Source organism: Molossus molossus, unplaced genomic scaffold, assembly GCF_014108415.1.
Source record: "Molossus molossus isolate mMolMol1 unplaced genomic scaffold, mMolMol1.p scaffold_m16_p_1, whole genome shotgun sequence".
Classification (NCBI taxonomy): domain Eukaryota; kingdom Metazoa; phylum Chordata; class Mammalia; order Chiroptera; family Molossidae; genus Molossus; species Molossus molossus.
The window spans coordinates 248,778,780-248,787,216 of NW_023425344.1; positions in this window are offsets into that span (position 1 = coordinate 248,778,780).

An 8,437-nucleotide genomic window follows, 5' to 3' on the forward strand; every position below is an offset into this window, starting at 1 on the left:
TTCATATCTGATACCCTGAGCATGCGTCTACTTCCTGCAGACACTGACTAATGCAGCCACTGTCGTTTTCAACGAGGTGGCTGCTGGAGAGAGGCCACCGCTGCCCGTGTGGCGGGGAGGGACCAGGGCATGGGAGGGGAGGGCTGTGCAGACAGCCTGGTGGGTCTGGGCCGCTTCTTCTCCCCTCTGCTCTCCGAGACCTGCTCCCTGGAGGACGCCGTCGGGGGGACAGGTGAGAAGCCGGCCGTGTCTGCTGAACCAGTGTGCACTGCGGACAGACAGGTTCTTTCTAGGATGAGCGAGGAAACCGCAGGCTGCCAGGCAGGGCAGACAGAGCAGGGCGGGGCCTGTGCCCGGTCCACCCCCCCCCGCCCAGTGCCAATCTTCTCTGAAGGGCCCGGAGGTAGGTCTGCCTGTTTCAGCCGCCCACCTGCCCGCCCGCCCTCCAGCTGCTGGCTCCTTCTCTGGGCCCTCCCGGGATGTAGCTGACCGGCCAGCTCCTCTGCCAAGACCATCTGGGCCCAGTTAGGCCTGTAGCCTGGGGCCAGGGGCTCCCTGGGCAGGACAGGGTCCCAGTGGGGGCCCAGGGGTGTCCTGGAGCTCCAGGGCCATCCGGATCGGGCCTCCACACGATGGCAGCACTGAAGCCCGCCAGGCGGGCGGCCGAGTCTGGGCTGGGACCCAGCACAACCCTGGCTCCTGGCCCCGATCCCCGGGTTCTTCTGCTGAGCCGTCCCCAGCGTGGTCTGGGCGACCTTCACATCACATCCCCCCAGCACCTCGACCCTCGGGGCCCACCAGCACTGCTCAGGCCCCAGGCTCCTCATGGGCACCCGTCTGCAGGGAGGGGCCCCCAAGGTGGGCAGGGCGAGGCCTGGGAATTGGGGGCCTTTGGTGCCGAGCTCACGCTCCCAGTACCCAGACCTTCCCTTCCTAAGCCCAGACTTGGGCCTGCGGGCACCAGCCGTGCCACCCAAAGAGCGGGTGTTTCCCTGAGAAGGTCCCATGCTGGAGGGTACATGTGTTGGGGGGTGAGGGGTCCAGGAAAAACAGATGATCCACCTGCTGGGCAGATGGGAAGGAGCCAGGTCAGAGAGCCCCCCTTGGAGGCAAGATTCTACCGGGGCTGGCTCCCCTGGCCCCCTGCCGCGGCCCCGCCCCTGAGGTCTGGCCTGGGCTCCGTCCTTGCCCCCCACCTGGCCCAGCACCTCCTCCAGCTGCCGGGACAACTGCACACCTCGTCCATTTATTTCTCTGCCTCTGCCTCTGTGCTTCCGCCCCAGTTCCCTCGCCCTCCCTGTGCTCTGTGAGCATGTCCACACCACATGGGACCCAGTGCTGAGGCAGCAGCTTGACCCCGGGGCCCGCAGATGCCAGGGAGTGTGTGGGGGGAGCCATAGGCCCTTCGCCCAGACCAGGCGGGGATCACTCCTCCACAGCAAGGTTCTCGGCCTGGGGCGATTCTGCCTCAGGGGACACCGGGCAATGTGTAGAGACATGTTTGGTTGTCACAAGCAGATGCTCCTGAGTAGAGGCCAGGGACCCTGTGGAAGACCCCCACCGATGGGGTAGCCCCGAAGCCCAGAGATCCTGCCCCCACTGTCCACAGCGCTGAGGCTGGGAAGCCCCTCTGCCCAGGTCTGGAAGGTGGGCTCAGGATGGGTCTTCCCGAACACGTTGAGGGTCTCCGCCCAAGGCTCCTTCCTGTGCCGCCAGCCTCTCTTTCTCTCCGGGGCCCATTCCCAAAAACCGAAGGCGTGTCCCCGCTCTGGGTGAACTGAGGACCAACGTTCCTTCCCACCTGGGGGCCTTCAGGGCACCCTGACTCCCGCCCACTCTTCTGTTGAGCCCAGAGCAGGGCCGGTGGACACGGCGTGGGGACGCCTGGGTTCCCGGCTCCCTGGGCAGCGACTATGACCTCTGGGGTCCAGGCCCTGGAGCTGGGCTCCTGCCAGTACTGATGCCCAGCCTGTAAGTCCTGATGTCAGCCTGGCGGAGGCAATCCATGCAGCCCAGGCGCACGCGGGCACCGACGCCAGCCGCCAGCCGCCAGCCACGGCGGACATGTGCGCCGTTGACCCGGGCGCCCCGCAGGAATGAGCCTGTGAGCCGCACCTGCCTTATCGATAACTACCGAGCGCACACAAGACGCCGGGGAGGTTTACACGATCGGGTCGGCTGTGTTCCAGAGAGGATGCCAGACATACATGAAGGTTATTTTAGGGTGCCAGCAGGGCCCGGGAGGAGGAGGGCAGGGGGCTCTCGGCGATCTGGTTACAGCCATGTGTGGAGACAGCACATGCCATTGCTGCTGTGCAGTGACCTCACGGGGACGGTGGCAGATGGCATGGCTACGTGCAGTGTCCCTCTGTGGGCCCAGGACAGGGACAGAGGGGGGGTGTCAGCTGGCAGGGGAGAACCTGAGGTCCTGGAGGGTACCCAGACGGCCCTGGAGGCGTAGACTTAGGGGGATGTGGGGAAAGAGAAGAGGGGTGCAGAGGGGCCTTCGGAGGGGCAGGCCACCTGACGCGGGGCACCCTGCCCCCTGGCTGGGCCTGGTGCCTCCCTCTCTGCTGCTTCGTGGCAATAGCCGAACTTTGACCCTCCGGTGGGCTCTAGGAGGAGATTCGAGGGGAATATTTCTTTGGGGGGTGTCAGTGCCCCTTCCCGGAGCCCCGGCCGTGGTGTACGTTTCCTCCCTCTCCCCACGGGCGTCCTCTGGAGGACAGCAGGACAGCTCTGTAGCTCGTGTGTGTGTCTTGTCCCAGCGGTGGCCCCCGCCCCGCCCCGACCTCCGCCCAGTGGCTCTGCTGGCCTCCCCTCAGTTCCCCACGCCCTCCCCATGCGTCCAGCTAAGAGTGCCAAGCAGCCCGTCTTCCTCTTACGCTGTGGGGTCCGGGAGAGGGTGGGGCCAGGGCCAGGCCGTGCAGGGCCGGCCCCTCCTGGCGTTGGACATGCTGCCCATTCACACCTCCAGAGGGGCAGCCGTGTGTGAGACACACCCAGCTCGGGCCCACAGGAAACTCACTGTCCCCTAAACACCAGGACCCCGCAGGTCCCCACCCTGCTCTCCTGGGCTTGATTTCCCCTCAGTCTGTTTCTTGGCCCCCAAAGGACTTTTGGTCACCCCGAGATTTCCATCCCGCTGCCCGCCGTGCCCTGTGTGGGCAGGGGTGTGGGGAGGAGTGGGCCCTCGCCTGCCAGCTGTTTTCCACCCCGAGATGCACACAATTAGGGACGCGGCCGAGAAGGAGGTCACCGGCCCTCACCGCGGAGGAGGGGCCCCTCCTCCCCGCCCAGAGAGCAGTCCAGGCTGGCTTTCATCTATTTTAATTTGGTTGACAGACATCAGACCTAAAACAGATCCGCAGTTGGAAGGGGAAAATTCCTCAACGTTTCAATCTGCCCCACCCGCCGCCAGCCGAGAGGCCACAGGCTTACTTTTTCCACTTCCCACCCCGGGAAGCGAGCGTGTGTTCAAGCGTCTCGGAGACTGAACACGCCTGTGCTCTGCGGCCCGGATGGCTTGGCTCCGGCGTAAAAAAAGATCCCGACATTCTTCGTCCTCTCGCTCTTCCCAAAGTAGCATCTCCTGGCAGAATTACCTTGTAAGGCAGCTGAGAGGCACGGGCCAAGCAGCGAGCGGCCAGCCCGCAGAGGACAGGGACGAGGACAGTCCCCGACAGCCGGGGATTATCTGCGGTCCCCGAGCGAGCGTCGGGAGTGGGGAGGAATGAGGCGAGGGCGCCAGGGCGGGGAGGGGTGCTGGTGTGCGTTTCGAACGCCAGGACTATAATTAAGGAGCGTGCTAACCCGTAACCAAGGCTGCAGGAGGAACCAGGAAACCCAATAGCCTTGGCGTCCGGTGGACTGCCTGGGGCACCGGCTTTGAAGCCTGCTCGGAGTGAGGGCACATTTGTCGTGGGTGCCGGCGTCAGGTGGCACCGGCCGTCCGCGGTGCCCAAAGTAGCTCTCGCCCTGGGTCGGGCCACCTGTTCCGAGACTACCTCAAAGGACTGGGAGGGACTTTCCAGAGAGCTCTGTGCACATGTGTGAGGGTCCCGTCCGGACAGAGGGCTTTCCAAGGGCACGGGCCTGGGGTGAAGAGAACGTGTCCAGAAGAGAGCTGACCAGGGTGGGGAACCCTGGGTTCAGGGTCAGACTGAGAGGGAACCCTGCCAGGGGTCTAGAGGTGACATCCCAGTGGATAACCTCCTAGCTGGTGAATCTGGGTGAAGGGTGTGTGCAGGGTCCTTCATTCCCTCTACCTTCGAGTCTGCTGGACACGTTTCATCATTAAAAAGTAACAAAACAAAACAAAAACCTGGCCTTCCCCTCACCCCCCACCATGTGCATGTCCACACCTCCCTCAGGCTCCTCAGCCACAGCCTAGTCCTCAGGACGCTGGGAGGCAGGCCTTCCGCCTCTTCCCTCCTTCCCACATCCTGAGACCAGCGATTCCTGGAGGATCCCACACAGGCAGCTTGGCTGTGGCCAAGCCATGTGGTCATGCTGTTGCCACAGGCGTTGGCCAAGTCCTTTCTTAGAAAGCTGCGGGCTCAGTGCTCCCTGGTGCGAGGGCGCGTCCCCGCCCCGCTGGGCGGCGCCACTCCCTTTCGAGCTGCTTCTGGGGAAATGGGGTGCCGAGGTCCCCCCTGGGGTGGCTGCAGCGGGAACCAAGCTGAGGGGCTCGCCTTCCAATGACCCTGCTGTAGTCGACAGGGGCGAGCGTGTGAGTCAAGCTTGGATCCTGCCCGTGGGTATCCATGCTACTAGCCGGGGCAGGCAAAGGCATGAACTTGCAAAGTCTCGGCTTAATTCCTGGCGCTCTGAGGTCCACCTCCTTCCTGAGGCTGGTGGTTACTGTGCTAATCAGCGAGGCTGCAGCGGCAATTAGACATGACCGCACGGGGAGCGTGCCAGCCTGGTGTCACCGTGGCCGCTTGGGCAGGCTCGCCGGGCACCAGCAGCTCCCAGATGCGCTCAGGCTAAACCGAGTAGCGGAATCGGAGCCTGGAGGGCAGACGGGCTCCCCCTGCCTGCTTCCAAGTCTGGGTCCCAGGCACGAGGCCCCATCCTCACTGTGCCTCAAAGGGAGAGAATGAGGCTCGACCACGCCAACACGTATCTCCCCGGGAACGCGCAACTTCAGGAGGGGGATTGGAATCATCAGATCAATGCCAGGACCTCCGCCTCTGCCTGCCTGCTGTGAGGCATGGCTGTGGTGGGCACAGCCGTCCACCCTCCAGTCCCACCCCCAGGTGGAGCAGATGTCCAGCCCTGCGGCCACCCCATCAGAGGCGCTTGCCGCTAGAAGACGGGGGTCTGCGGACGCCCCTGTGAGCGGGCCCTCCTGGGTGGCTCGCCCCTCCTCCCTGCTCTTCCTCCGGTTCAGCCAGTTTCACTGTCCTCTCCCAGAAAAGGCCTCCTGCCCTCAGCCGGCCAGACCCTCCAGATGGGCCCATATTTGTTTGACTAGTTCTGCTCCCTCCCCGTCTCTCTCCCCTTCTCCCTCCCTCTCGTTAAACAATATGCACACAGAACAGTGCTTGTGGTCTGAACGAGCCAGCGGATGAGCTTCCCCAAATGGACACACCCATGTAGCCCAGCCAAGCCCTGGACTTTTCCACAGCTCAGAGGCCTCTCGTGAGCCTTGTAGCCACCACCGCCCTCTCCCAGGGCAGCACCACGCCTACGTGGACACGAAATCCGTTAAACACAGCTCGGTGCTGCTTGTGTGTGTTCTTTCTAGGACGGGAATGTGCCCGGTGCCCCGTGGCCATGGGGCCGCTCGCGTGTGCCGGAGGAGGACGCAGAGCGCTTGTCCGGGGGCCTGTGGCGTGTGCGTGGGGGCCCTCTCCAGTGGGTGTAGCTGAGTCTGGTTCCCAGACACGGAGTCTGGCTGCTGTGACCATCCTTGTCCCTGGGTCCTGGCAGACGCCTGTCGATGGGCACACCCTCGTGTTCGCCTGTCGATGGGCACACCCTCGCGTTCACCGCCGTGGACGCCTGTCGATGGGCACAACCTCGTGTTCACCAGTGTGGACGCCTGTCGATGGGCACACCCTCACGTTCACCGCCGTGGACGCCTGTCGATGGGCACAACCTCGTGTTCACCAGTGTGGACGCCTGTCGATGGGCACACCCTCACGTTCACCGCCGTGGACGCCTGTCGATGGGCACACCCTCGCGTTCACCGCCGTGGACGCCTGTCGATGGGCACAACCTCGTGTTCACCAGTGTGGACGCCTGTCGATGGGCACACCCTCACGTTCACCGCCGTGGACGCCTGTCGATGGGCACACCCTCACGTTCACCAGTGTGGACGCCTGTCGATGGGCACACCCTCACGTTCACCAGTGTGGACGCCTGTCGATGGGCACACCCTCACGTTCACCGCCGTGGACGCCTGTCGATGGGCACACCCTCGCGTTCACCGCCGTGAACGCCTGTCGATGGGCACACCCTCGCGTTCACCCGTGTGGACGCCTGTCGATGGGCACAACCTCGCGTTCACCAGTGTGGACGCCTGTCGATGGGCACACCCTCGCGTTCACCCGTGTGGACGCCTGTCGATGGGCACACCCTCGCGTTCACCCGTGTGGACGCCTGTCGATGGGCACACCCTCGCGTTCACCCGTGTGGACGCCTGTCGATGGGCACACCCTCGCGTTCACCCGTGTGGACGCCTGTCGATGGGCACACCCTCGCGTTCACCGCCGTGGACGCCTGTCGATGGGCACACCCTTGCGTTCACCAGTGTGGACGCCTGTCGATGGGCACACCCTCGTGTTCACCAGTGTGTACGCCTGTCGATGGGCACACCCTCGTGTTCACCAGTGTGTACGCCTGTCGATGGGCACACCCTCGTGTTCACCAGTGTGGACGCCTGTCGATGGGCACACCCTCACGTTCACCAGCGTGGACGCCTGTCGATGGGCACACCCTCGTGTTCACCAGTGTGTACGCCTGTCGATGGGCACACCCTCGTGTTCACCAGTGTGTACGCCTGTCGATGGGCACACCCTCGTGTTCACCAGTGTGTACGCCTGTCGATGGGCACACCCTCGCGTTCACCAGTGTGTACGCCTGTCGATGGGCACACCCTCGTGTTCACCAGTGTGTACGCCTGTCGATGGGCACACCCTCGCGTTCACCCGTGTGGACGCCTGTCGATGGGCACACCCTCGCGTTCACCGCCGTGGACGCCTGTCGATGGGCACACCCTCGTGTTCACCAGTGTGTACGCCTGTCGATGGGCACACCCTCGTGTTCACCAGCGTGGACGCCTGTCGATGGGCACACCCTCGCGTTCACCAGCGTGGACGCCTGTCGATGGGCACACCCTCGTGTTCACCAGTGTGTACGCCTGTCGATGGGCACACCCTCGCGTTCACCAGTGTGTACGCCTGTCGATGGGCACACCCTCACGTTCACCAGCGTGGACGCCTGTCGATGGGCACACCCTCGTGTTCACCAGTGTGTACGCCTGTCGATGGGCACACCCTCGTGTTCACCAGTGTGTACGCCTGTCGATGGGCACACCCTCGTGTTCACCAGTGTGTACGCCTGTCGATGGGCACACCCTCGCGTTCACCAGTGTGTACGCCTGTCGATGGGCACACCCTCGTGTTCACCAGTGTGTACGCCTGTCGATGGGCACACCCTCGCGTTCACCAGCGTGGACGCCTGTCGATGGGCACACCCTCGTGTTCACCAGTGTGTACGCCTGTCGATGGGCACACCCTCGCGTTCACCGCCGTGAACGCCTGTCGATGGGCACACCCTCGCGTTCACCAGTGTGGACGCCTGTCGATGGGCACACCCTCGCGTTCACCAGTGTGGACGCCTGTCGATGGGCACACCCTCGCGTTCACCAGTGTGGACGCCTGTCGATGGGCACACCCTCGCGTTCACCAGTGTGGACGCCTGTCGATGGGCACACCCTCGCGTTCACCGCCGTGAACGCCTGTCGATGGGCACACCCTCGCGTTCGGCAGCCTGGCTCTCTCTTCGTGGCGCTCACCTGGTTGGATGAAGAATGGCCGCTGGTGTCTTGCTTCCTTTCGGTCTCCGCACGGGGCCTGAGCTCCGGGCTTCTCCAAGGTGCTTGTGGGGACAGAGCCCGGCGAGTGGCAGTTGCTCTTGTTGCAGTCCCATTTTACAAACGGGGTAACTGAGGTTTGGTCCATCTGACCCCAAAGGGGCTCACTCTGAACACGTGAAAAGTCAGTAATGCAGGGCATGACCAACCCAGTACGAGTCCCATCTGGGTGACGTGAGACACCCTCGCCCTTTCCCAGATGGACCCTGAGAAGGAGGGGCCTGTTAGATGGGGTGTGGCCCCGGCTGGGGGCTGCCCCCCAAAGACTCACCTCCAAATCTCAAGGCCCCTGTCCCGCTGCCCAGAGCACACGGCCTGTCTTCCTTCTCCACG